Source organism: Ranitomeya imitator, chromosome 5, assembly GCF_032444005.1.
Source record: "Ranitomeya imitator isolate aRanImi1 chromosome 5, aRanImi1.pri, whole genome shotgun sequence".
Taxonomy (NCBI): domain Eukaryota; kingdom Metazoa; phylum Chordata; class Amphibia; order Anura; family Dendrobatidae; genus Ranitomeya; species Ranitomeya imitator.
This window is the reverse complement of record NC_091286.1, coordinates 78,370,195-78,384,076: the sequence shown is the minus strand read 5'-3', so window position 1 is coordinate 78,384,076 and position 13,882 is coordinate 78,370,195. Positions and strand designations below refer to the sequence as shown.

The window sequence follows — 13,882 nt, the reverse complement described above, 5'->3', positions numbered from 1 at the left end:
ACAAAATTCTCCTGGCGGAAGCAATAGTGTACATTGTCTATACGAGCCCGATAGGAGGTAATTTATGAGGCCACTATTATATTTGTCCTGCCTTACTGCGCTTAAAGAGAAGAGCGGCCGAGCAAAAAGGCATGGGATAAATGAGATTACAGACAGAGAATAGGAATCCTGCGCACTTTAGGCTTTAATAAGACGTGGAAAGTATGAGAAATCAATGAATCAGCTGGAGACATTGGAAGCAGAACGTGACCTAATAATAAAGCTGGAGGTGTCCCTTATGGAATCCTGCAGGAACATATGCCGTCCTCATCGACAGATGTCATCTGGAGGAGGGTTGTGGAAAACGCCGCTTCTTCTGGAGGATTACACAATGACATCAGGGAACCAAAATAGTCCTGCCCCCAGGCGGAGGCTGCATACAAGTGCCCTCGGAGGAATGATCAGACGCCGCTGATTTATCTATTAACCTTTTACATGTCGTGTCACTTTCTACCTTTCTCCACCATCTAGCACTGGATTATTTATAACAATGCCATTTGTTGTGAGAAAAGCATCCAGCGCCGGTGTATCTGCCATTACTACCTATTGAGGTTGGGCATTGAACAGATAAGGGTGCTTTCATATCGCGTTACGTCAACCGTTCGGTGGCCCCGTCGGTGCATACGTCCAAATCCCATGCAAAACGGGCTTGGTCGTATGCACCATAGACTATAATGGTGACAATAGAGCGGACGTAAGCTCTGACGTGCATCATTTTCGGGAGTGTACACCTAATAGAGGTGGACATTCAAATATAGTACAAATAATCCATAATGTCCCATGACGATCCTGATCACTTTGAGGGCAGTCACTGATGTGACTGTTCTCAAAGACAGCCGGCGATACACTGCTGGAGGCGCCGCGAGAGAGTTCACCGTAGTTCATTAACTGATCAGCTGCGGTGCTCTCACTTACGGCACCACCGCTGGGTGAGAATTTTCTCACGCAGCAGTGGTGCCGTTGATCAGCTGATGAACTCTGGTGAACTCTCTCATGCAGCTCAGTGATACACTGCAGGAGCGATTACCTAGTGTCAGTGTATTGCCGTTGGCGGGGTAGAGCAGTCACGTTTCCCGATGTGACTGTTCTACACGTGAGATGGCCATGGGACACTCGGGATTACGTGGACTACGGCAGACAGGTGAGTATATGTTGGTTTATTATTTTACATTTTTTCTAGGAGACAAGGGCATCGGGGATTTGGCGTTAGGTGAACATAATGTTTTTTTTAATTTGCATTTGAATATGTATAGAAATATTTTAAATGTGTTTTTTTTTTTTTAAAGTGCGAGCACAGGCGTCTCCCCATCAGCTCCTGTCATCACTGTTCTCAGTGACAGCAGACATAGCCTGATAGGAGGAGTAGTCTCAACGGACCACGACTGCTGGCTTATGGTAAGCTTTTTACCGTGGGTCGCAGTTGTGGGATCACGCTGAATATCTGACAGCATGACCTCGCAGCGCTCTGACCGTAGTAAAAACGCAAACAGAAACTCAGCAAATCTGCAGCAAATTCGCAAACATTTTTATACCTGCGGATTTAACCGACTCAATTGAAGTCAATGTGTGGGAAACGCTGCAGAAACGCACACAGATTTGACATGCTGCTGAAAAAAAAAACGTACTGCAAATACTCAAAGGAAATTTACTGATCATGTGTACAACACTCAGGATTGTCGCTGAATTAGCTTGAATAAGGACTCCATAGCACTTTTGGCCCATCTCCGCATGGAAAAACTGCCGAGAAACTGCATAAAAAAAAAAATGCACCGTGTGAACTCAGCCAGAAAAATTGTATAAAAAAACCAGTTGTGACTTGTATTGTTTAAGATTATTGTACTTGTTTTTATTATCTATACCCCTCCTCACATGTAAAGCGCCATGGAATAAATGGTGCTATAATAATAATAATAATAAAAGCATAAAAAAAATGCTGAAAACGCATATGCCTGAACATAGCCTGAAAACTGTCACAGTTTCATAAAGAAAAGCATTTTTTTCTTACTTGTCATCTGTGTAAAATCTGCTCTTCTTACAGCAGCAGCTATTAACCATTTAGGGTATGTGCACAAATTCCGGATTTTACGCAGAAATTTCCTGAACAAAACCGGGAGATTTTCTGGATAAAATCCGCGTTTTTTCCCGAAGCTTCCCAATGCATTAAATAGGGGGAAATCCGCGATAAATCCACAAGATTAATGAACATGCTGCATATTTTTCCGCGATGCTTTTTTATCGCGGAAAAAAACGCAAGATGTGCACAAAAATTGCGGAATACATTCAAAATGAAGGGATGCTTAATGTATGCGCTTTTTAAGCATTTTTGCTGCGGAAAACCTCCGCTGAAAAAATGCGAAAAATCCGGAACGTGTGCACATACCCTTACAGTTTACAATGTTGCAGAACTGCAATGTACCCATAATAATCAGAGGTTATACTGTGGCTCCGTACATTGTTTTTCGCACACCATAGACTTGAATGGCCAAGTCTCATCTGATTTATGAAAGAAACTAGTGCAGATTGTGATTATTTTCATAAACAGATTGGTCAGTGAAAAAAGGAAAATTGCTCCTCTGTACTGCCCCCTGTATAAAATTGGGCACAGTGCAGTTCGTTTTTTTCATGGACAGCACTCGGACCGAATATATGGTTGTGTGAACGAGTCCTTTAAACAAGAAGCTAAAACCTGTATCCCATATTCATGATTTAGCCTTACAAGTAACATACAGAGGGTTAAACCTTCTAAATATAATTAAGTGGAGACCACATAAAATAGGGATTTTTGTGTACTCACTGTAAAATCCTTTTCTCCGAGCCATTCATTGGGGGGACACAGACCATGGGTGTATGCTGCTGCTGCCACTAGGAGGCTGACACTAAGTGAAACAAAGAAAGTTAACTCCTCTCCTGCAGTATACACCCTCCTGCTGGCTCTCAGCTAACTAGTTCAGTGCAAAAGCAGTAGGAGATCAATAACAACATATGAGCGTATAGTATGTCATATTATATATGAGAGTATAGCATGTCAAATTATAAAACAAGCACAAGCTAATAACAGGGTGGGAGCGGTGTCCCCCAATGAATGGCTCGGAGAAAAGGATTTTACGGTGAGTACACAAAAATCCCTATTTCTCCTTCGCCTCATTGGGGGACACAGACCGTGGGACGTCCCAAAGCAGTCCCTGGGTTGGGACAACATCAGATCAGGCCCTGTGTAACCGCTACTTACAAGTGCGACACCGCGGCCTGCAGAGTCCGCCTGCCCAGACTCACATCTGTGGAAGTGTGGGAATTGTAGTGCTTCAAAAATGCATGCGGACTGGACGAATCCACAAGCTTGCAGGCGTGCTTTGCAGACGCCTGGTGCATAGATCCCTCGATAGACAGGGAGATAGGCTGACATCTAACATGGAAGGACTCCTGGATGGTGAAACGAATCCACCAGGCTAACATGGCCGATGAAACGGCTAAACCCTTCCTGTAACAATCAGGAAGCCTTCTTACCATCAGGAAGCCCAAAAAAAGTGTCCAACCTTCGGAAGGACGCCGTCCTAGATACATACCTACTCAGAGCACTCACTTCGTTGAGATTACGGGGAACCCATTCCGTTTTGTAGACTGGAGCCGAAAGAGATGAGAGCAGAACGATGCCCTCATAACAGTGGGAATACAATACCACCATGGTAAGAAGGGATGGGGATGGCCTGAGGACAACCTTGCCTTGATGGTAAGGGAAAAAGGTCTGAAAAAACAGAGCGGCAAGCTCTGAAGACTCCTCAGGATGACAAGATCGCAGAGAAAAAAGGGCGACCTTCCCTGATAGAAAAGTGTGTCCGGATCAAAAGGAGTCTACTGCAAGACTCCCAGGACCATTAAGGTCCCAAAGATCTAACGGTATGCGATAGGGAAGAACTACATGTGAAAACTCCCTGTTGCAAGAAGACGGAAAGATACTAGCTCCGGAAACAAAAAACTGACGTGGTCAGTGCGGATTCTCGAGGATCACTGGGGTCCTTTCTGCTTCGGAAGTAGTGGAAGAGGGGTTATAGAAAATGGTACCACGGAAGAACCAGAGCATGCACTGCGAGCGATGGCTCTTGGATCTCGAGGCCGAACCATGAACTCGAGTACATTGGCGTTCAGTCTGGACGCCATCCGATCTACAACTGGAGAGCTCCAGTGAAGGCAGATCTGATGGAAGACTTCCGGGTGAAGTTCCCACTCACTTGAGGGGAACCCTGACGGCTGAATATGTCTGCCGCCCAGAGTTCTACTCCTGGGATATGTACTGCCAAGATCACCGAATGATATATCTCGGCCCATCAGAGAAAGTGAGGTACCTCGGCCATGGCGCCTGACCGTGGGTACCTGCTAGATGATTGACGTATGGCACAGCTGTGGCATTATCCAATTGAATTTGGATGGGGCGACCCGCCAGAAGGCAATGGACCTGCTGTAGGACTAGCCGTACCGTTCGGATCCCCAGAGCAATGATCGAGAGAAGAAGACTGGCATTGGTAGTCACTAATAACCATTGAACCGGGAGAAAGGCCCAGGATGAGGGAGGAGCTCAGAGCCTACCCTCTGAAAGCCTGTTTGACTTGCTGAAAACGATAACACCTAATTATATCCCAGTATAATGGCCATGAAGGGCAATATAGATACACCAAAAAAGAGACTAGCTTCACAAGAAAGGCCAATAAAAATATAATTTTTATTAATAGACAATAATTAAAACACAGTAATATTGGTGAGGGGCAGTGGCGTAACTACAAAGTTAGGGGCCCCGGTGCGAACTTCCAAATGGGGCCCCCCCTGCAGCCCTGCCATACAACTCAATGTAACCCCCATAGAATAATGGCCACACATGATGCTCAATACTGTATAACGGCCACCACACATGATGCTGCATACTGTATAATGGCCACACATGATGCTGCATACTGTATAATGGCCACACATGATGCTCCATAGTGTATAATGGCCACACATGATGCTCCATAGTGTATAATGGCCACACATGATGCTCCATAGTGTATAATGGCCACACATGATGCTCCATAGTGTATAATGGCCACACATGATGCTCCATAGTGTATAATGGCCACACATTGCTCCATACTGTATAATGGCCAGACAGTGCTCCATACTGTATAATGACCACCCACACATAGTGCTCCATAGTGTATAACGGCCACACAGTTCTCCATACTGTATAATGATCCCACATAATGCCCAATACTGTATAATGACCACAAATGATGCTCCATACTGTATAACGGCCACACATGATGCTCAATACTGTATAATGACCCCCCTCCTGTATGCATGGCTCATCTCCCTCCTATCCCATATACATAGCTCATATTACCCCTCCTGCATGCATGACTCATATCTCCCCATGTATGCATGGCTCATATTCCCCCCCTGTATGCATGGCTCATATTCCGCCCCTGTATGCATGGCTTATATTCCCCCCTGTATGCATGGCTCATATTCCCCCCCCCCCCCCGTATGCATGGCTTATATTCCCCCCTGCATGGCTTATATTCCCCCCTGCATGGCTCATATTCCCCCCTGCATGGCTCATATTCCCCCCTGCATGGCTCATATTCCCCCCTGCATGGCTCATATTCCCCCCTGCATGGCTCATATTCCCCCCTGCATGGCTCATATTCCCCCCTGCATGGCTCATATTCCCCCCTGCATGGCTCATATTCCCCCCTGCATGGCTCATATTCCCCCCTGCATGGCTCATATTCCCCCCTGCATGGCTCATATTCCCCCCTGCATGGCTCATATCCCCCCCTGCATGGCTCATATCCCCCCCTGCATGGCTTATATTCCCCCCTGCATGGCTCATATCCCCCCCTGCATGGCTTATATTCCCCCCTGCATGGCTTATATTCCCCCCTGTATGCAGGCTTATCTCTCCGCTCCTGCTCGGCGCGCCGGCTTATGTCCTCCTTCATCCCCCGTCCCTCCGGCCCTCATACTCACCTGTCTTCCCACTGCACGGCCGTGCCGACATCCCTCGCGCTCTGTCCCGACTCCAGGCGGCGGCGCCGGCGCAGCACCTTCTTCCTGCTTGAGCGGTCATGTGACACCGTTCATTAAGATCATGAATATGCGCATATTCATGATCTTAATGAGCGGTGTCACGTGACCGCTCAAGCAGGAACGAGCTGCAGTGCAGACGCCGAGACCATCGCTGGAGCAGGGTGAGTATTCAAGGCAGCAGCAGCGGCGGGGGGGGGCCCTGGAGCGGGGGGAGGCACTGCCAGTCCGAGCCTGCCTGCCGGGCCCGGGCCCCTGACCTGCCGGGCTCGGTCGCACTGGCGACCGCTGCGACCGCGGTAGTTACGCCACTGGTGAGGGGACACCTCAAACACAGAACAAAAGGTGGGTAATCCAGAGGCTCCAAACAAATCATTACAATTAGCATTACACATATTCAGACAAGTGTCCCTATGCAATTAATCATGTACCTACTAATGATAACATACAGCTCATAGTGAGAAATAGACAGGCAAGTACAATACGGTATAGTTACCAGATAGGAGCGCTCCTGGAACCCCACCACACCCGACGCGCGTTTCGCTTGAAATGCTTCGTCTGGGGGTGATTAGGTGCCAGCTGGTGATCGTATTTAACCCAATATTAGCCAATAGGGAGGGTGCCACAATCAGGAAACTGTGTACGCCTATTAGTTTCCTGATTGTGGCACCCTCCCTATTGTATTGTATTGTAATGATTTGTTTGGAGCCTCTGGATTACCCACCTTTTGTTCTGTGTTTGAGGTGTCCCCTCACCAATATTACTGTGTTTTAATTATTGTCTATTAATAAAAATTATATTTTTATTGGCCTTTCTTGTGAAGCTAGTCTCTTTTTTGGTGTATCTATCTTGCTGAAAACGAGCGGAGTGAAGGAAACTGCTTCCATTGTCATCACCATTTTTCCTCAGAACCCTCCTAGCAAATCGAATGAAATGAGGGGATGAGTGATCAAGTGCGCGCGCTCCCTGTTGAAGGGCCACGACATTGCTAGAGGGAAAATTACAATCCTTCTGGAAGTGTGCAGGATCATCCTCAAAAAGGATCTACTGGGCTGGAAATGAGGAAAATTTGTCTAAAGGTACCTTCACACATAACGATATTGTTAACGATATCGTTGCATTTTGTGACGTAGCAACGATATCGTTAATGAAATCGTTATGTGTGACAGCGACCAACGATCAGGCCCCCGCTGGGAGATCGTTGGTCGCTGAACAAAGTCCAGAACTTTATTTCGTCGCTGGATCTCCCGTGGACATTGCTGGATCGGCGTGTGTGACACCGATCCAGCGATGTCTTCACTGGTAACCAGGGTAAACATCGGGTAACTAAGCGCAGGGCCGCGCTTAGTAACCCGATGTATACCCTGGTTACCATCCTAAAAGTAAAAAAAACAAACAGTACATACTTACCTACCGCTGTCTGTCTCCGGCGCTGTGCTCTGCTCTCCTCCTGCACTGGCTGTGAGCGTCGGTCAGCCGGAAAGCAGAGCGGTGATGTCACCGCTCTGCTTTCCGGCCGCTGTGCTCACACAGACAGTACAGGAGGAGTGCAGAGCAGAGCGCCGGAGACAGACAGCGGTAGGTAAGTATGTACTGTTTGTTTTTTTACTTTTAGGATGGTAACCAGGGTAAACATCGGGTTACTAAGCGCGGCCCTGCGCTTAGTTACCCAATGTTTACCCTGGTTACCGGCATCGTTGGTCGCTGGAGAGCGGTCTGTGTGACAGCTCTCCAGCGACCAAACAGCGACGCTGCAGCGATCCGGATCGTTGTCGGTATCGCTGCAGCGTCGCTTAATGTGAAGGGGCCTTAAGTTTAGCTGCCAGCCCAGGTGAGAGGGTATCGCAAGAGATATAGACGACTCAGCGTAGTCCTGGAAGACCGGCTAGAAAGTCGACCAAAAACGGCAGGACGACCACGCCTCTAGGGTGCAAAAGGAACATGAGAGCCGCAATGACCTTTGCGAACAATGGCTGCGGTAGCAAGGCCGAAGGGCAAGGTCGTGACTTGAAAATGCTGTTCGCGAATGGAAAAGCGAAGGAACTTTTGAAGAGGGGAAAAATAGGAACGTGAGGGTAAGCATCCCGAGTGTCGATGGATGCCAGAAACTCCACCTTTTTCTGTTGAAGTAATGGCTGAGCGGAGGAACTCCATCCAAAAAAGGAGGACCTTGTCAAAGGTTGTTAGAAGTTTGAGGTCCAGGATCGGTCTTACTTTTCGTTCCCCTTTTTGGAACCAAGATGCCTTAGATCTAGACTGTCCTGGGCAACCCTTCCACTGCTGGCTGGGTCTGTTGGAAACAGGGATACTGGTAGGTATACCACAGGAGATTTTAACCGGTTAATCTGCCAAGTGGCAGAATGCACGGTTGCATCCAGCAGTTCGGGAAAAAGCCATCTCTTGCCATCGCCGCTCTCTTTTGACAGTGCAGAGTTAAAAATTAGGAACCCTCGGTGCACCATCCTCTTAACAGGGAAGTGGAGAGGGATCGTCCGCCTTCTTGCATCATCTGCTAAAAAGTGGAGATGCAGAGGGTGTGTTTGGACGCCAAGAAGGGGGGCCTCTGTACATCCACAGAGTTCAGGTTCCTGGGTGGACAGGGCAGGTTGTCTTGTGTTAGGCTTGGATGCAGAAGAGGATACATGGAGGCGACACTGCATGTGCTCGTCTGTTGATAGTGTGGGGAGATCGGTGCCCTTTAAAGGACCCGTCGCCCTTAAAAATCAGACCACGCATGGCATCCCACGTAGAGGCTTCGTTCCAGTGAATAGCTTATCCGGACTGAATGGCAAATGCTCTACGAGGGAGTTTAGTCTCCTTATGAGGGACACTGCGTAGTCTAGAGCAGAACCGAAGTTCTCGTCAATGTACAGAGATTGGTTGATGATATAAATAGGTGAATCCATCCTTTACTGAAGCTCTGGCAAGTCCAGATCCAAGGCAATATCCGATCCATATTCAGAGCCTTGTTCTCAGCAAATCATTGGGGAGAGAGATCAGGAAATGAAAACTTCCGTTTTCTAGATGCCTGTACGTTTCTAGACGCCTATGCGTTTCTAGAATACTTGCGGCCCCTGCTAGCCAACGGCTCCCATGTAGGAGAGGAACCATGTATATCGGCCCTGCGAGCACTCCGAGCCACAGAGGGTTCATGGAGGGATTCAATCTCTTGGTCAGAGAAACCATGGATCGTGGTCAGTGACAAAGTCCACTGAGGGGAACTAGGTACCCTGGGATAAACTGGGATCAATGGCGGAGGGCTCCTGTGCTCATTTAGGGTGACGGCCTTCGGATTGATCATGTGCCTTTAAGACCAGGGCATGCTGGTCATGAGCCTTTAAGACCAGGGCATGCTGGCCATGAGCCTTTAAGACCAGGGCATGCTGGCCATGAGCCTTTAAGACCAGGGCATGCTGGCCATGAGCCTTTAAGACCAGGGCATGCTGGCCATGAGCCTTTAAGACCAGGGCATGCTGGCCATGAGCCTTTAAGACCAGGGCATGCTGGCCATGAGCCTTTAAGACCAGGGCATGCTGGCCATGAGCCTTTAAGACCAGGGCATGCTGGTCATGAGCCTTTAAGACCAGGGCATGCTGGTCATGAGCCTTTAAGACCAGGGCATGCTGGTCATGAGCCTTTAAGACCAGGGCATGCTGGTCATGAGCCTTTAAGACCAGGGCATGCTGGTCATGAGCCTTTAAGACCAGGGCATGCTGGTCATGAGCCTTTAAGACCAAGGCATGCTGGTCATGAGCCTTTAAGACCAGGGCATGCTGGTTGGGTACTTCCTTACCTGGGTACTGATGTTGCAGAGTCGTTGTGCCCCTTTAATGCAAACAACCGTCGCCCCCGTATGAGCCGGCCGGGTGGACCAAAACGGCCACCGGGAGTTGCAGAGGTGATAAAAACTCGCAGAGAGCGAGAAGCGCTAATTGAAGGGGCAGAGCCACAGACACGATGTGGGCGGAGCCTCGAGACTTCCATGAATAGGTCCAAGCCGGGACCTAAATTTCTGCAGCCGGCGTGAGCAATACCAGCGATAGAAGTGAATGGCATTGTAGTGGCCGAGAAAATTGAGCGCTCCCGTGCCAGGCGAGAAGCACAAGAAAAGCGGGCGGAGCCGCCTTAGTGTGTCATAGTGCAGGCGCGACCTCCGGGATGCGGCCTACACATTGGCCGAAGCCGGGAGCTAAATTTTCGCAGCCAGCCGGAGCGTTACCTCAGGGAGGTGGGCCACAGGGAAGCTGAGGCTGCCAGTCAGCATGTGAATATCCCGCTGCAGAGGCCCATCGCTGACTGGATCCACTCACCATGGGTGCGCGCCCCGGCATGGAGCCGCCGTGATGACTGGGTTTTAGCAACGAGGAAAGCGCGTTCACTCTATTGCTTTGCTGCAGGTCAGGTATTGCAGCGTGGACGGTGCAGGGATAAAGGGGTAAACCTCAATCTACTATCCCTTTGTTAGGGAGGTGGAGAGGAACCGTCCACCTCCTTGTGCCATCCGCTTTGACAGTGGGGGCTGCTCGGACGTAAAATCAAAAATGTAAAAGGTAAAAATAAAATAATAAAGAGTTTGGGGTCTGAATAGCAGACCCGTCCATGTGCCTCCTACGGACACTAAGCAACTTAGCAAGGACTGGTGAGCTAGTGGGAGGGTGTATACTGCAGGGGAGGAGCGAACTTTCTTGTATCACTTAGGCTTGGTTCATATTGCGTTAATGTGACCGCGCTAACGGACAGCGTTGCACGGCGAAATTAACGCCGTACAACGCATCCGTTAGCGCGCCCATTAACAGCAATGGTGACGCGCATCACTAGCACGTGCCATTTTCGGCACGCGCTAACGATGTGCCAGTGTTTTGTGGCGCGCCGCGGACGCTGCTTGCAGCGTCTGCGGCGTGCCCGAGGTCCGTTCCCCGCTCTCGCAGATTGGAGATCTGCGAGAGCGGGGACGTTTAACGCGACCCCATAAAACAACATTGCGTTAGCGCAATCTGCTAGCGCCAGGCGCTAAACGGATTGCTCTAACGCAATATGAACCTAGCCTAAGTGTCAGCCTCCTAGTGGCAGCAGCAGCATACACCACGGTCTGTGTCCCCCAATGAGGAGAAGGAGAAAACAGACAGAGCAAAATGTCCTACAGCCGGCTCCAACATAATCACATCAGGTGTGGAAGCAACTTTCTGCTTATATTGAGTCTATGGGAAGCGCGGTCAATGCTACTCCTGAAACAGATCTCCTGCATTCACAGGATAGGCCACGGATTTCTGATCTGACTGTAAAAACTGGGAGCCCTGATCCTGTTTCTACCTTGTGGAGTGGCTGCTGGAGACCAAATCCAGGCAGAGACTAAGTCACACATGTCAAACTCTGGCTACAAGGCGATTATATTTGGCTTGTGACACCGCTACCCCACTATTTTGCGAGGAGGACCATGGTGGGGCCCATTATATTATAAGGAGGACTATTATGTGGGGCCCACTACACTATACGGAGGACTATTATGTGGGGCCTACTATGCTATACGGAGGACTATTATGTGGGGCCCACTACGCTATACGGAGGACTATTATGTGGGGCCCACTACACTATACGGAGGACTATTATGTGGGGCCCACTACACTATACGGAGGACTATTATGTGGGGCCCACTACACTATATAGAGGACTATTATGTGGGGCCCACTACACTATACGGAGGACTATTATGTGGGGCCCACTACACTATACGGAGGACTATTATATAAACAAACACATATTTCTGAACAATGGTAGAAAACTTTATTAAATTGTATAAAAACAAAGATTAAAAAATAGCCAACAGTGCTAAGGTGAGCCAAAGAAACAGAAGAGGCATCAGCATTGGATGGGTAAAATAGTCACAAAAGTAAGCATAACAAACTGCAGGGCAATATATCAGTACATGGATCGTAGACACCGGGATTTAGAGTAAGTTACAGGCTATATACAATCAGTAGTGCCTTTATACAAACCGAAGAAGGCCCCCAATACTAAGATCCATAGATCCCCAATGCATAAGTAAGATAGTATGTGCATGGATTGTAGACTACGGGGTTAAGAGTGAGTTACAGGCTACATATAATCAATAGTGCCATTATACAAACCAAAGAAGGCCCCTGAAACTAAAGTCCATAGATCAACAAGGTAGTACATGCAGTGAAGTGCAAAATGAGTACAAATATAGCTTACCAACACCCAAATGGCGATGCCACCGCCCCTATGCGCATTTCGGCGACGTGCCTTTGTCAGGGGGAATGGCATCACAGCAGAAACATGCCCATTATATATGAGAAGTGGCCAATAAGAATAAGAGGTGTCACGAGTCACATGACCGGAAAGTGGACCGCAAAGGATGCTGGTAGTTGTAGTATAGAGCCTGTTTCTTTGGCTCACCCTAGCACTGTTGGCTATTTTTTAATCTTTGTTTTTATACAATTTAATAAAGTTTTCTACCATTGTTCAGTAATATGTTTGTTTATATTGCATTTTGCATAGAACAAGTTGATATTCTTTCGATTTGCATACACTACACTATACGGAGGACTATTATGTGGGGCCCTCTACACTATACGGAGGACAATTATGTGGGGTCCACTACACTATACGGAGGACTATTATGTGGGGCCCTCTACACTATACGGAGGACTATTATGTGGGGTCCACTACACTATACGGAGGACTATTATGTGGGGTCCACTACACTATACGGAGGACTATTATGTGGGGTCCACTACACTATACGGAGGACTATTATGTGGGGCCCTCTACACTATACGGAGGACTATTATGTGGGGCACTATACGGAGGACTATTATGTGGGGCCCTCTACACTATACGGAGGACTATTATGTGGGGCCCACTACACTATACGGAGGACTATTATGTGGGGCCCACTACACTATACGGAGGACTATTATGTGGGGCCCACTACACTATACGGAGGACTATTATGTGGGGCCCACTACACTATACGGAGGACTATTATGTGGGGCCCACTACACTATACGGAGGACTATTATGTGGGGCCCACTACACTATACGGAGGACTATTATGTGGGGCCCACTACACTATACGGAGGACTATTATGTGGGGCCCACTACACTATACGGAGGACTATTATGTGGGGCCCACTACACTATACGGAGGACTATTATGTGGGGCCCACTACACTATACGGAGGACTATTATGTGGGGCCCACTACACTATACGGAGGACTATTATGTGGGGCCCTCTACACTATACGGAGGACTATGTGGGGCCCACTACACTATACGGAGGACTATGTGGGGCCCACTACACTATACGGAGGACTATTATGTGGGGCCCTCTACACTATACGGAGGACTATGTGGGGCCCACTGCACTATACGGAGGACTATGTGGGGCCCACTATACTATACGGAGGACTATGTGGGGCCCACTATACTATACGGAGGACTATGTGGGGCCCACTATACTATACGGAGGACTATGTGGGGCCCACTATACTATACGGAGGACTATGTGGGGCCCACTATACTATACGGAGGACTATGTGGGGCCCACTATACTATACGGAGGACTATGTGGGGCCCACTATACTATACGGAGGACTATGTGGGGCCCACTATACTATACGGAGGACTATGTGGGGCCCACTATACTATACGGAGGACTATGTGAGGCCCACTATACTATACGGAGGACTATGTGGGGCCCACTATACTATACGGAGGACTATGTGGGGCCCACTATACTATACGGAGGACTATGTGGGGCCCACT

The 13,882-nt window shown here is 48.6% G+C and overlaps 1 protein-coding gene across 3 annotated transcripts in view; it reads right to left on the bottom strand.

The window, feature by feature from the left end:
- Positions 1–13,882, bottom strand: part of TRMT6 (tRNA methyltransferase 6 non-catalytic subunit) — a 56,535-nt gene that overhangs the window by 41,386 nt on the left and 1,267 nt on the right. The window lies entirely within an intron of this gene.